This window comes from Martes martes, assembly GCF_963455335.1.
Source record: "Martes martes genome assembly, chromosome: 8".
NCBI lineage: Eukaryota > Metazoa > Chordata > Mammalia > Carnivora > Mustelidae > Martes > Martes martes.
In genome coordinates this window covers 117,934,619-117,950,078 of record NC_137895.1, presented here as the reverse complement: position 1 = coordinate 117,950,078, position 15,460 = coordinate 117,934,619, and the positions used below count along the sequence as shown (strand labels likewise).

Genomic DNA, 15,460 nt, shown 5'->3' with positions numbered 1-15,460 from the left:
ACAAACAAATATGTTATATAAAGTAGTTGCTCTTTCTGTTGGAAGTGAGCTTGATGCCATTTTGCTTATTGAACTTTCCTGATCAGAAGAGGGCTTTGTATGTACGTGCCCTTGGCCTAAAGATGGAGAGCCCTATGAAGCCTTATTTAAACATAAAAACAGGACTGAGTTCACTTGGTAAGAACTCAGGAAAGGAGCCACCATTCTTAAGTATTAATGATAGTACCTTTAATAAAACTTGTTTAACTCATTGTATCTCATGGCCCAATGCATCTATCAAAATATTAGTCACCCGAAAATGCTTATTTGGAGGGAAAAAAAAGGCTTTAATCTTGGAGTTGTATGTGAATAGAAAACTGTGGCTTTTAAGTACATATGTTTACTTACATTTGTGGGAAAACAGGGGGCCTCCTTATCCAGAGTTCCCTCTGTGGACATGTGTTGTTGTGTTATAAGTGTAGTTTTATAGATCTGAGTATAAAGGGCATGGCATTTGAGGACACTGGATGTGAAATTAGGGTAAGAGAACAAGGTGCCTCCTACCATTTTTGAGAGCTGAAATCCTCAGCTCTCAACTTAAAAAGCAAGGGTAAACACTGTGATGGTAATCAGTGTGTCTTTGAAATAAAAGGAGCTTTTAAAAAGAAACAATCTTTTGATCAAAAAAAGCCTTGCAATGATTATACTCCTTTTGAACTTGAAATCGGTGTTTATTCTTTTTCCTGCTTTTTAATAGAAGTGACATACTATTAATCTCAAAATACTTTGGGAAGATTTACTCTAATAAAGTACCCTTTCTCTATTCAGTGATATTATAATTTCTATTCTTAACTAAATTTTCATAGTGTTCTTAGTGTTCTCAACTTTTCATAACAAACTTTTTTTTTTTAAAGCATCATGACTCTTTAATTTAGTAGTAAACATCCTTATTCCTCTTTTATAGTTAGAAGAAACTCAGGCTTAATAGTGTAAGTGGAATAAAGTGTTAGGATTCTAGCTGTTTTAGAAAAAAAGCCCAGCCTCTCCTCCTTTGGTTCTCCTTTCTTCTGACGCCCTACTGGTGCTCAATACCTTTGATACCAGGCCTATGGGGTTTGTCCCCACCAAGCATTTCTCGGTGACACCAGCTGGGTGCCCTGTAATTTAACTCAATTCTGACACTCTCTACATGGATGTAGTCTCATGGGACTGCCAGCTCCCCGCTTCAGACACCAGCAGGTTCTCCAGTTGCCCCCAACTTCTGTCCTAGAGGTACCCTTGACCTCCTCTCATCCTTGGATTTGATCACTTGTTAGATTGACTCACAGAACTTGGGGAAACAGTTTTTGCCAGTTGATTGAAGGATATGGTGAAGGATGCAGATGAAAACCCAGATGAAGAAATACATAGGGCAAGGTCTGGGAGGGTCCTGAGTGCAGGAGCTTCTGTCCCCATGGATTTGGGGTGCACTGCCCCCCCCCAGTATATTGATGTGTTCACCAGCCCAGAAACTCTCTGAACCCTGTGTGCTGGGGATTTTTATGGAGGCTTCCTCATAGAGGCATGATCAATTATTAACTTTCTAAGAAGTGAGGGGTGGGGCTGAAAATTTCCAGGCTTCTAATCATGGCTTGGTCTTTCTGGTGACCATCCCTCATCCAGGAGCCCACCCCAGAGTTGCCTCATTAGAACGAAAGCCAAATGCTCTAACCACTTTAGGAATTTACAAGGGTTTCAGGAGCCCTGTTCAGGATGGGGTCAAAGACCAACTGTGAGAACGAGAGATGCTCCTAGTGTTCCTTTTTAGGAACGCTGGGTCAGGAACCAGGGGCAGAGACCAGTGTATGTATGTATTTTATTATCTCACACTAAATTCTCCTGAATACTACTGGAAGTATGATTTCCCAGTTGTGCCATTTTCATTTATACCACGTAGCATAGAAGGCTTTCATTCTTTAGGGGAGTTTCTCAGTTAGACTGCTTCCTAACCCAGTGTTTTTTTATGTTTTGTTTTTTATTGTGGTAAAATATGCATAACAAGATTTGCCATTTTTAAAATCATTTTTTCATTGTGAGTATAGTTGACACACAACAGTTTTAACCATTTTTTAAGCATAGGTCAGTGGCATCAAACACATCACAACGTCATGCCACCGTCACCACCGTCACCACCGTTCATCTCCAGAACTTTCTCATCCCAGATGGAAACGCTATCCTCATAAAACACTTAATTCCCTGTTCTTTCCTACCCCCCAGCCCTCGCAGCCCCCATTCTACCCTCTGTTTCTCTAAATTCAAGTACTGTAGGTATGTTATGTAAGTGGAATGATATGGCATTCGTCTTTCTGTGTCTAGCTGATTGCACTCAGCGTGACATCATCAAGGTTCATCCATGTTGTAGCAGGTGTCAGGGTTTCCTTCCTTTTAAAGGCTGAATAATATTCCACTGTATGTTTATGCCACATTTTGCATACACATCCATCCTTTGATGGATCTAACTCTGTTTTATACTGTGGATCACAATTAGTACTTTTATAACATAAAACACAATAGAAAATGTGTGCCATATTAGGTATCATTACCATTTTGTGAAGTGTGTGTGTGTGTGTTATACTACACCTCGTTGGAGTTCCATGTTTTTCACAGGTGGACTGGAACTGAACTTTTAAGTATCTACCAGGTCTCACTGCACTTTTCGCTTGGGGGGAGGGGTGTGCAGTGTTTCCCGTGTTATGGGCAGGGCAGATAGAAAGAAGGAGCAGGAAGAGCAAACTGACTCATGAGGTCCACAATGATACACTTGGAAGGAATTCTAGTGAATCAGATCTGAGCCAAGCAGCATGGTTTGTAAACAGTTTTCAGAGTTGTCCATGGAGCCTGTCTCTGGACTGCCTCTCGGGTTCTTTTTGTTTGACTGTTGTGTGTCGAGCTTGGTGCGGGAGCAAGTGCACTGTGGGCCAGCGCTGACGTTAGCTCACTACATAAGTCCTGCGTGTGCCTCTGCAATTGTAGTTGCACAGGCTGTGTCTAGATTTGGCATTTTCTAATAAATTAATAACAATCTAGACCTAGAAGGAAGCTTCTTTGATTTAGAGAGGTGAGCCCTTCCCAGACCAGAGTTTTTTTGCAGGTAGTTGGACAGAATTGGGACCAGAGCTCAAGACCTTTCTTCCCCTGGTTGTGGTTTTCCCATTATATGAAACACTTCCTCCCACACCTCCCAAATAGAAAGTTCCCAGCATATTTTATAAGTGGACCATAATGTCCTGAATTATGATCTTTAGGAGTGCAAGTTTTAGTTGTCCTAAAGCGTCTATGCTGTAAGTATGGCGATGACATCTTACTGATATTAGAGCCCAAGCTCTTATAGTTGGAGAGGGTATTTATAAGCCTTTGGAAAGGTGACTTGAGCATGATTCAGGGGGATGGTGCACAGGCATGGACTTGTTTATATATGTGTATTGTCACAGCACTCAGAGAGGACACTGATTCGTAGGTGGAAGTGTTTGCTTTTGTTATTCGATTTCAGTGAACTGGAATAGAGGGTATTTGCCTTTAAGCAGAGGAGCTGATGTTTTATGCACATTCTGCTTGTGCTGCCAGAGACAGCATGTTCCATTGGTCTGGAAGGTCAGTAACTGGTACCAGAGTTGGAACAGTTTGTTTTGCATTGTTTGCCCTTGTTTCTATGCCTCATGAGGTCATTCATTTGCACACAGAGATGGATATGCCAACTTTCCTGCTTTCTGGATTTACTACAGCATCTCTCTTTGAAGTTGAACTTTATCTTTTTTGAGTTCCAGAAAGAGAGCTTCTTGATGGGGGAGCGGGTGGTGGTGGTAAAGTCTTGTTTGGGGGGCTTTTCTTCCCCTCTCCAAGGCACTACTGCTGTGGGGAGGTGCCTTCTTACTGAGATTTTTGTTGTTGTTGTTGTTGTTGTTGCCTTGAGTGAGGAGCCTGCAAATATCCAGAGTTTAGCATTCATTCTCAATAACCTTTTGTCGCTTATGCCTTGAATCAGGTGACAAGTGTGGGGCAATTTCCTGGGCAAACTTTGTCTTACTAGAGGTTGATTTTTCAAAGCTTTCAATGATCATGAAGAAAACATAAACAAGAAAATGTATATCTGAGGTAATAATAAACCTTGAGATCTCTCCATGGACCATTCAACAATCTAAGTCCTTCAGCTATATGAATTTGAACTTGTGGGTTTAACAGAACAGCAGACCTGTATGATACAAGGTTAAATAAAAAAATCACATCTTGTTATAGTTTTGGACATGTCTTTGCCAGGGGGAGAGCTCTGTAAGAGGCTGTCTCTCTTGTAGTCATAAACTTTTCCCCCTAAGATTTCTTCAGATGTCTATCTGTCTCATACTCTGGATGAGTTGTACTTTGCTTACCTTTTCAGAATACCTTTTTTGTATCCAGTAAATTTTATCTTCATGTATTTATCCATCCTCTCTTCTACATTTGGGATCCCGATGATTAAACCATGCAGTTTCTTTGAAGATACACGCTTCTAGTAAAAATGTGATCATCCATTGAAAATTACAGAACTGATAAGCATTTTGAAGTATTTCATTTGAGCAAAATAGCACTTGATTTGAAATTGTTTCGCTCATTGCCTACACCTTCTCCCTAGTAGTTGTGGATATAAAAAAACACAAGTGCGCGAAAACAAAACATGCTGATATGCTCTGAGTTTGATTTGCTTCTTATTCCCTGGTTGGGATCAGGAAAGATGGTTTCTTGGGTGTCCATTATGAAACTGCATTATAAGAAAAAGGATGTAAATGCTCTCCTTCATCGTGGTGTAATTTTCACAGTGGCTTTGACTTGCCTTGCTACCTGCTACTTTGCCACACTCGTGTCTGGTATAGGTGTGCACAAACATTTGGTGACAATGTAATGTTGGTATAGACCCACGGATCTCTCTCTCTCTCTCTCTCTCTCACACACACAAACACACACACACACACACAGGGTTTTTCTGTTTGTTTTTGTCTTTCTTGGGCAGGAGCATTTGCAGTGTCTTTTCATTTGAGAAAACATAGGGGCTACCATAATTAACATAGGATGTCATCTGCCCTGGGCACATTCATATTTATTTATATATAAGTTAAATTTTGAAAGCAGAGACAGATTCCAGCCTAAGCAATACTGACTTAACTTTTGAAAGCTTTAATTTATAAAAGAATCCTCATTCTGTAGCTAAACAAAATGATTTAGAAGTATTTATTTACTGGTAATTGCATTTGTAGGCAATGGACCTTGTTGGTGGGGGGTTTTTGCTCCAGTGTCTGGGCTCTGGTTTTCGATGAGCTCTGGCTTGTGCTTCGGTTTGGGCTGAAGTTGTCTTGGGAAACCGTAGAAGTACCCTTATGAGGCAAGAGAGTAGAGTTCCACTTTCCTTCTTGAAGCCTGGCCTTCAATCAACAGAGAGAGAGCGAGCTTGTTTGTGGGCTGTGTGAGGGAGGAGGCAAAGGACCCTTGGTTTCCTTCCCAGCCCTACCTATTGAGTAACCATCATATCTCCTGGCACCTGTGAGCTCACTGTACTTTTTTGTTTGATTAGTACCTCCCCCAAGGCCTGGATGAACTCTGTCTTGCCCAGAACTTGAGAGCAAGCTTAGACTGAATCAGAAGTACTTATGCTGTTCCTGAGTTGAGTACATTTTCCTGCATATATATTTTTATAAATAATGCTGAAGCCTTTTCGCTGAAACAGTGTTTTATTGTTGAGTCTTTCTAAACTTCCGTAGGACTTAGATCTCCAGGTGGTATATTCTTAACATGGACATGTGCATGGCTGTGTGCACACACACAGACACACACTCACTGAAAAACACAACTCCCCATGACACAACACAGTGCAGCACATACCCTTTCCTTCATTCCATGGTGATAACTTTGGCACTTGATTGTCAAGAAATGTATTCTTTACTCTCTTTCTGTATGAATTATTGGCAGCTATATTCGTTAAATCCGTGACGATTTTCTGGATTCAGGTAAAACACAGAAGTTATTAGTGAAGTGTGAGAGATGTAAGGAGAATCTCAGGGTTGGGTGAAGGTTTGAATATCAGAACAAAGATGATTATTTGTGAAACAGACATCAGAGAATTGAGTCCCAAGAGGAAAGGACTTTCAGACAAGGACCAGAGGAACCCATTCTGAAGCTTCAAAAATTCCTGATCTCATTTCTTCAGGATAAATGTGTATCTTTACACCACATAGCAGCCTCCTTGTGTTAAAGTATACCTGTGCTTGGGACACCGGGGCCTTGGGGGTGCCATTCACTATGCCACCAGCCAGCCCACAGCCCACATGGGGTCACCTCCCACCCCATTCCCTTTCTCCCTGCAGTTAGCTCTGTGGGCTCCTGCAGCCCTGGGCCTCCGGCGACTTGCCTCGGAGGACTGCTCTGTGCTCCCCCTTCTGACCTAAATTCTACGCTTTCCACATGCTGTGACTTTTGCCTGGTGATCAGCCAGTCTCTCCTCCAGAAGTCTTTACCTCCTGGTCCTTGGTGAACTTGGCTCTTTGAGTTTGCTGCTGCCTCATGGGAGATGGCACCTTCTTGCACACTCCAGGATGGGGCCTCTGCTCCTCGTGGCTCCCTGCCTATCCTTGCTCTTTGACTCCTTGTCCTTTTAGGCTCCTTACAGCCATGGTCTCCTGCTCTCTATGCTATCATTTGCTAGTTACAGCTCCTCATCCATGGAAAATTTTGGCCCCTGGGTGGCAGTCTTCGCTCTAGGCTTCAAGAGTTCTTAGAGCACACCAGGTGATCCCAGTGGCAGCCAAAGTGGGGGAGCAGCAGGCCTGCTTTTCCTGGGCCTGGGCCTGGGACTTTCTCCTGCAGTGGACACTCAGTTTTAGAACCATCCCGGTTTCTCCAGATGCAGGACTTTCAGTGCTCAAACTGGAACAAGTGGGTCACCCTCGAAGAGTCACTGTCCTAGATCTTGCTAATACTGAGAGCTGCTTCTGCTCTGGAACTTGCAGGTTCCATTTCCTGGCCGGGACTTCCTATCCAGTTTGTCTAACAGACTGTCCCAGGTAACATCAGAGATTCACCTGCCAGGTCTATTTCCAGCTCCTCGCACCCATTTATGTCTTGAGAGTCTGTCGCAGCGTCTCTGCTGTTTGATTCCATGGCCAGCATTTCACTGTGCACCTCTCAGTACGCCAGATTCCCTTCTGCCTTTTGTGTTGGCACATCCCAACCCTGGTGGATCAGGCAGCCTGCTGGACTGGGTCTGGACTGCCAGATTCTTCAGAACAGGTCACAGATGCCACTGTAAGATGCTGGTCCCCACCTTCAGCAGAGACTCAGCACTGCCAGGAAGTTAAGCTCTCACTCTCCACAGTGACTATATCCAACCTTCTCAACATGTAAATCTCCAGCTTTAAAGTCAGCCACGTCTCTCCTACTTGTCCTTCATTCTCAGCAGATCATCTTCCCACCACTAAGAAAATAGTCATGTGTAGGCCATGTTTTCTTCTTCCTTCTGCCCCTCTACACATCTGCTCGTTCCTGTATCCTTTTTTTTTTTTCTGTTCATAATGCATGAAATATCCCCCTGACTTTCTGGAAATCAGTTTCTCTACCACCACTCTCTCCCACCTTCTGTTTCAACCTCCCTCCTGGTGTTTCTTTCTCAAAAAGATTTGTGAATACTCAAGTCTCTTCCATCTTAAAAGCAAAACAGAGGGGCACCTGGTGGTTCAATCAGTTAAGTGCCTACCTTCGCCTCAGGTTATGATCCTGGAATCCTGGGCTTGAACCCCATGTCATGGTCCCTGATCCGTGGGGAGTCTGCTTCTCCCACTCCCTCTGCCTCTACCTTCGCTTGAGCTGTCTGTCTGTCTCTCTCAGATAAGTAACTAGAATCTCAAAACAAAACAAAACCAGAAAGAACAAACACCATGAAACCCATGCCTTCCCTGGTGCCCTCCTCTTTTGACTACTTCTTTATCTCTCCTTCCCTTTGATTAAACTTCTTGAGAGGATATTCACCTTTCTGGTTTGTACTAGTTATCTACTGTTGCCTAACAAATTATCATAAACTTTAGTGGCTTAAAATGACATGCATTTCTTATCTCACCATTTCTGTGGGTCAGGAATCCAGGCACAGCTTATCTGGGTTCTGTGCTTCAGGCTCTCCCAGGCTGTGGTCCATGTGTGCACAGGGCTGTGGTCTCATCAGAGGCTCAGCTGGGGAGGGATTGCTTCTAAGCTCACTGAGGTTATTGGCAGAATTCATTTCCTTGCAATTGTGGGACTTAAGTCGCCCTTTGTTCCGAGGTCTTTTGCATGTTACATGCATGTTACATGAGGTTCATGGTAGCCCCTCACAGCTGGCAAGAGAGAGACTCCAGGAAGTTGTAATCATAGGGGTGATACCCCATCACCTTTGCCCTGTTCTTTTGGTTAGAGATGTCACAGGTCCTGTCCCCACCTAGAGACAGGGTATTATTAGAAGGGATGAGAGGTGGGAGATGAGGTTTGTCTGTCCACCATACAGTTCATGTCTCACTGCCCAGGTAAGTTTTGATTTCAGTACAACCCTGCTCTCGAGCCCCTTCTTTCTTTTTCTGGTTAATCTGAAACTTCTGCTCAAGATCTGTACTGGCACATGTCCACCAAGGGTTGGTCGCTGGGCCTGTGTTTCATCCTGAAGACCGTCCCGATGGATGTCTGCAACCTGGTCTCGGGGGTTCCCGGCCTGCTTCTCTTAAAACCCAATGGGCTGCACTGCTGCTGCTTCGTTAGTTGGCGTATTAACTTCATGACAGCAGGAGCTTCGTTTTGTCCACTTTATCCTGGGTGTTGAAGTGTGATGGGCATCTGCTACACCCTCGATAAATATATACTCTAATGAAAGACTTTTTTATATTCAACCCAGTTTTTTAAAGTGTGATTGTTTTGTTTCTTTGTAGAAACTCTGAAGACCAGGACAATGGCATTGAGTATTACTGTTCTCGAGGTACTAGGAATGTCTGTAATGCTATAATAGTTTTGGGGCTTTGGATTGTTGTTGATTAGAAAGTAACATTGTAACAGGAACTAAGTGGATGTTTTCTTATTTCCATGGAGTTCTGGGCAATTTTGGTTGGAGGGTGTATGTGTGTATAATTTGGTCTGTAGGATTCACAGAATTGCCTTTGTAATTTTGGTAAGAGGAAGTAAAAACAGATGATAACAGTGTGTTATCAGGTACCATCATCTGAATCACTCTGTTCTTACCCCAGATGTATTTTGATAATTTTTTTGTTTTGTTTTACTTGTGTTTAACCAGTAAGTAGAAGGTAATTGTCTTTAGAGATCTACATCTTCGCTTTCTGAGGTCCTGTTTTCTTTGTACTATCTGCTTTAAGAAAGTGTTTGGCAATAGAATGCTGAAATAGATTAGGTATTTGAGAGCCTAGTTATTTAGAGATTCAGTGTGGGCCAGAAGAGGAAGGATTCCACCTAATGCAGACACAATGAATCTCTCAGAAGTCTTGGAGCAATCTCATTTAAGGCAGAAATCAGTCACAAGCAAACAATAATAATAATAATAATATGTATAATAAATACATAGGCTTATTTGTTAAAGAGATCCTTCATTCTACAGCTCAGAATTCTTCAACTTTTTGATCTCAGGACCCTTTTACTCTGTTAAAAGGTGTTTGAGGATCCCCAAATAACTTCTTCTGTTGTAATGTATCTTGATATTTACTGTGTTAGAACTTAAAACTTAAAAAAATGAAAAAGTACTTTAAAAATGACAAAGAACAATACACCCATTACATTTAACAAAAAGACCATTTGTCATGAAAATAACTTCTGAAACAAAAGAAGGAGTGACATGAATGACATTGTTTGACATTTGTGTAAGTCTCTTTAATGATTATTTTTAATGAAAAATAACTATTATCCAACACCTCCCCCTTCCCGGAAACATTTAGTGAGAAGAGTAGTGAGAAGAGTAGTACCGTTTCCCATTGTCTACAGTCCGTCTTGTAACCAGCTTTAATAGAAAGTAGCTGGGTTCTCTTGTCTGCTTCACCCTGCAGTGTGTTGACAGGTTGGGTGGAAGTGTGCAGAAACTCTAGTCTTGCACAGATGTGCCATTGCAAAAGGGAGGAGCATTGAAATAACCTTTTCGGATAATTATAGGTATTCTTCTTTGATACTACATTAAAACATGACTAATGGTAGTTTTTAAAAAAGTTAGGCACAATGTAGATTCTGCAGCCATAACATAGGTCTCAACGGAGTCTGTGACTTTAAAATTCATTAATGTATCTTGCATTCTGAATAGGACAAAAGAGGATGGTTAAGTCAGTTATCAGACATCTGTGTAATGGAATATTATGCAACCATATTTAAACAGTGTTTTGTCACAGATGAAGGACTTACCATTGTAATAAATTGTCTAATGATCCTAATTTTGCTAAAGAATGAAGAGGTGTGTGTATTAATTGAAAGGAAAATATAGCAAAATATAGACATGTTTAGTGATGCATTCATGGATGACATTTCATTTTCTTTATACATTTATATATTTCCCAAGTTTTCTACAATCTGCACATTGCTTCTAAAACCAAGGAAAAATAAGTTATTGTTGCTGTTGTTTTTAAGAGGGAATAAATATATCTGTTAAACTATTTCCCTTATCCCAAAGCAAACTTTTACAAGGAGAACCCCAATATTTCCAGTTGGAGTGGTAGCAAGATCCATTTCTTCCCCCTTAAATTTTTGTTAATTTAACAGAATAAAGTAACCCTTCTTTGGCTGTTTTAAGCCTCAGAACTTTGCCTTTTTATTTCAGTGGCAGTTAATTGGTTTATTAGAGAAACTTTAGTCAGGAATTATTCAAGAAAAGTATTAGTTGTTGAACTATATAGCAGAGACATAATTTGCCTTTTCTTATTTCTGTTACACTTCAGGCAAACACTATTTCTTATCTTGTAGAATGGCAGAAGGATCTTGTCCTAGGTGACTGAGCTACTCTCACAGTTTAGAAATACCCTGTAAATCAGCATGTAATTAACCTCTCAGTGTTGGTGTTTGTCGCATTTTTGTCTTTATGGTTTTATGGCTAAAAGTTGAAGCGGCTTCAGAGAAACAGAAGGCAGCCCACATCTGGGGATTAGTTCCCTGCTTGCCCCTGGATTTAGAAAGGAGGTTTGCTCACTATTATGCCCCTGACACTGTATTGTCCTAAAATATTGCTGCTTTAAGGCTTTTTGTCCTCAGTCTGTGGACAGCAATCCAGATCTGCTGACGGTCTGTTTTTCTGAAAATGGAGGACCTCATCCTGTTGGCATTTTTTTGTTTTATGTTCCTTATGATATAATTAAGTGATTATTAAGATGTCTCCAGAAGCTACAATACATCCATAAAGCAGGAAATTAGCAGTTTTGCATTCTCCACTTATCATCTTAAATATGAGAACATCCCTTTGATATTTCCAGCTGAGCATACAGTTCTGTGGCTTTAGTTAATATGTTCATGACGTGCAGTGTTTGCACTCTCTCCCAAGACTATTTACTAAGGCACAGCTCGCTTTGAAGTGTAAACTGTGATGGGAAACTACTTAATTGCATATTCTAATACTGTTTTACATTAAAAGACCATTCTATCCTCTGCCTAAAATGGTTGAGAATATTCTACTTGAGGGTATCCCTAATGGTTAAAGCCATTATTAAGTTTGGAAATATTCTGATTTCCATCAGATTTTTGGAGTTGAACATTTTGGAGGGCAGGGAATGCTCTCCAAATATATAGGGTACTTTCTTCACCTTAATATCAAAACCTCTCTTTCCACTGAATTTATTTTTCAGATCTGACCTCATCTTTTGTGTAATAGACCAGACTTGGAAGGATCTGCAGGTTCCAAGTAAGGAAGGAGGACTGTTATTATCACTGTATTACCAAAACCATCAGCTTTGTAACCTGCAGGGGCGCTTTACCCCCGCCTACCTGTGGTATGTCCCATACTCTTGTTTCTGACTGCTTTCCCATCTCACCTGGCACCCGCTCCCGCTCCCCAGCACTGTTGCTCCCCAGGCTTCCTGGCTGTCTTCTGCCCCTGCCTGTGCTTCCTGGCTGGCTTCTGCCCCTGCCTGTGCCTTTACCTGGAGTGGAACTCTTCCCCACATAGCAGCCTGGCGGGCTCCCTCACTTCATTCAGCTCTTTGCTCAAATACCACTCAAGTGTCTGCTCTCAGTCTGCAGTCTTCCCCCAACACCAAAAATGGCACCGCCCATTTCCTTACCTGTGTGTGTTTACCATGATACTTCCTTCCTGTCTGATAAATCCGTACCTTCCTGTTTGCTTGCCCACTGCTTGCCTGCCCCCCCACCCCACCCCATGTAGTCTTCATCAGGGCAGGGGCTTTGTTTCCTTTGCTGCTCCTTCTACACCATTTGGGATAGTGTCTGGCGCTTAATAGACGTGAAATAAATACTTGATGAATTAACAGAGGAATGAATTCACCAGCTTCTCTGTTGGGGGCTGCTATGAACAGATTGTATTTGCTTTCCAGGTGTCATAGCTCCTTTGAAAGACAGGGAACAAAAGGCTTGCTGTGTTATACCTTGATTCAAACTGCCAAACACGGTGCCTGACAAACAGTTGACAGTCACGTGTTATGGAACAAAAGGACACGTGGACGGCCAGATAGTTGTTTGTTTATGCTCACGTCTGTGCGTGGCTCCCAGCACACCAGTGTGTTCGGCATACGGTGAAGATGGAGTTTGAGAAAGCCCAGGAGGTCGGTGGGAGGCATTTTTGATTTTCAAATTTGTAAATATTTGCACTCTGGCATACTTCGACTTGATTTTTTAATGGTCGTAATGGGAGGATTAGGAACCACTTTGATGAGGTTCTTGTTGAAAATAACTGTGTGTCAGATATTTATTATAGGCTGAATCAGAGTTAATGACAGTGGTTTCCTCCGTGTGCCTGAAAGAGTTTGCATCTGTGCCTTACTCCTTCTCAGAGTCATGCCACACCTGTCTTCCAGTGTCCTGGGTAAACCGCACCTGGTTGGAGAGCCCCATGTTGAGCTGTTCCTCCTGCCTTCTTTCCTGCCACTTGCCTGATGAGTCCTCCTGGTTTCAGTCAGGCAGGTGTCTCCATTATTTCACCCCTGTCTGGGCCCTTGGTGCTCCTTCAAACATCCTGCTTGGTCATTGCTGACTCTGCCTGGCCAAACCCTTTGCTCAGGGCTTGCTTCTGAGGTGCTCACACTCTGACTAATCTCCGTCCCTTCCTTCTGTACAGTTTAGCTCCAAATCAGTGTGTGATATTAATATGTTCTGTATCTTGCTAATTTTTTACAAAAAAGATGAAACATTCTTTTTTTTTTAAGATTTTATTTATTTATTTGACAGAGATCACAAGTAGGCAGAGAGGCAGGCAGAGAGAGAGGAGAAAGCAGGCTCTCCACAGAGCGGAGAGCCCGATGCGGGGCTTGATCCCAGGACCCTGGGATCATGACCTGAGCCGAAGGCAGAGGCTTTAACCCACTGAGCCACCCAGGCGCCCCAAGATGAAACACTCTTAAAAGGGACTCCTGTAGATCTTTTATATCCCCCAAGCGTGGTTAGGCAATGAAAAAAAGAGAAAATATGAGACCTAGGATGTTGACGGGAGAAGCTTGACTTTGGACCATTCCAGTCATCCTGTCTGAGGATGTGGGGGCACATCAGGGCACAGAGGAAATCAGGTTTGATTGTCTGGATCCAGGCTTTGAACAGAGCCATGTGGGGGGTGGGGCCTGGCCTGCCGTTGAAGCGCAGCACGATGAGATGGACACATATCCGAGGACGGAACAAGTAGCTGGGGGCTCAAAGGACTTAAGGTCAGGAAGACTGATGGAAATTGCTTGGGGGAATCTTTTTTAGCTGCCCCCCCTTTTTTTAATACGGTAACTTAAATCTCCTCCATGTGACTTTACCAGAATGGAAGCTCCTTGAGGGCTGGTCTGCCATGTGGTCTGTCCAATGTCTCTGGCACTCAGGGCTGGGACTAGAGGTGGTCAGGGAAGAAGAGATGGATGGTCGGTCCAGGTGGTTGCTCTTGGAGATGGGAGGGAGAGGAGACGTGTGAGCTCATTGGTTCTTGCACTCGTAACCAGCATTTCCTCTTTACATGGTTATGTTGTGGCCCAGACCCTGTTGTAGGTGTCGCTGACCATGGTGGGTTCTCCTTTTGGTTCTCTACTGGAGCTAGACGCTGGTGTTTTGTTTTGTTTTTTAAAGATTTTTTATTTTATCTATTTGACAGAGAGAGAGAGATCACAAGTAGGCAGAGAGGCAGGCAGAGAGAGAGGGGGAAGCAGGCACCCCACCAAGCAGAGAGCCCAACTGTGGCCTCGATCCCAGGACCCGGAGATCATGACCTGAGCCAAAGGCAGAGGCTTAACCCACCGAGCCACCCAGGCGCCCCTGGTGTTGTGTTTTGAAGTTCCACAGGTGGTTCGGATGTGCAAGCCAGGGTCATAAACCACAGCTGTGGAGCGTTTGAAGGAAGATGGAGGTTCACGCAGCCCATGTGGTTCTCATGTAAATAACCAGCATCAGCGTGGCCTGTTGGGGGATGTGTTCTTTTGCTGTTCCTTTCTTGGAGCCATGCAACTCAGTAGTTGAAGGGATTTCCTCCCCACCCCCCCACCCCCCCATCTTCCTCTGCTGCTTTGGGCTTCCTTTCACATTTAGTTCCTAGCAGCTTAAGAATTCAAGCTCCTTGGGCACACTTTTATTATACCTGGCGGAACATATTATTAAGGTGTTGAAGTGTTTTTAAAAATTCAGCACCAATGTGTAGGTGGCCTCCAGCTGCAAATACTGGATTTAGCATCTCCCTGCTCAGTGCCCCTCCCGTAGCCCAGTTTTCCAGTTCTCCCTGTGCTCGCCCCAGAAGTACAGCTGTGAGCAGCTTGGACTCTGAGTTCAGAAACGGAGGACGATAGATAGGAAAATTGCCATCAGGTGAGTGGTTGCTGGTTGGCCAGTTTGATTTCATTATCATCCTGGACACTTCTCGACATTTTCACCTAATTTTGGTCATTTTCAAGCTGTGTAGTAATTCAAACTGTACTTTGTGAACAAGTAACCTTTTATGCTATGCCTTTGAGCATCTCTAGGAACGTCAAGGGAGTTATTTGCCTCTTCTTACACCTCAGGATGAAATAGTTTAGGTGACTTATTTACCGTCTGACTTGAAAAAGCTCTCTCTAGAGAGAGCAAACTGCAGTTTGGAAAGGGATTTGCATGTTTGCATGTGATTGTGTGCTCAACACTCATATGCGTGCACAGGCTGGGGCAGAAAGGAGTTGTGTGATGAATTCCAAAGCATAGAGATGCATAAAGCGGAGGTTCAGGGAAGTAGGAGGCGCTGGCAACAGAGAAGGCAAGCTGGAGGAATTAGGATAGAATTAGCTGGACTGAGGCCGGGTGGGTCAAAAGATAAATTGTC

At 43.1% G+C, this 15,460-nt stretch overlaps 1 protein-coding gene across 4 annotated transcripts in view; it reads left to right on the top strand.

Moving 5' to 3' along the window:
- FAM107B (family with sequence similarity 107 member B) overlaps positions 1 to 15,460 on the top strand; it is a gene marked incomplete at its 5' end in the record, with an annotated part of 221,910 nt that overhangs the window by 168,796 nt on the left and 37,654 nt on the right. Inside the window, one exon of one of the 4 annotated variants that reach the window (XM_080811751.1) lies at positions 11,820 to 11,963. The exons of 2 other annotated variants lie outside the window; for them this stretch is intronic. The remainder of the gene's footprint in view (positions 1 to 11,819; positions 11,964 to 15,460) is intronic. One more of the 4 variants, XM_080811752.1, reaches the window with a different exon arrangement.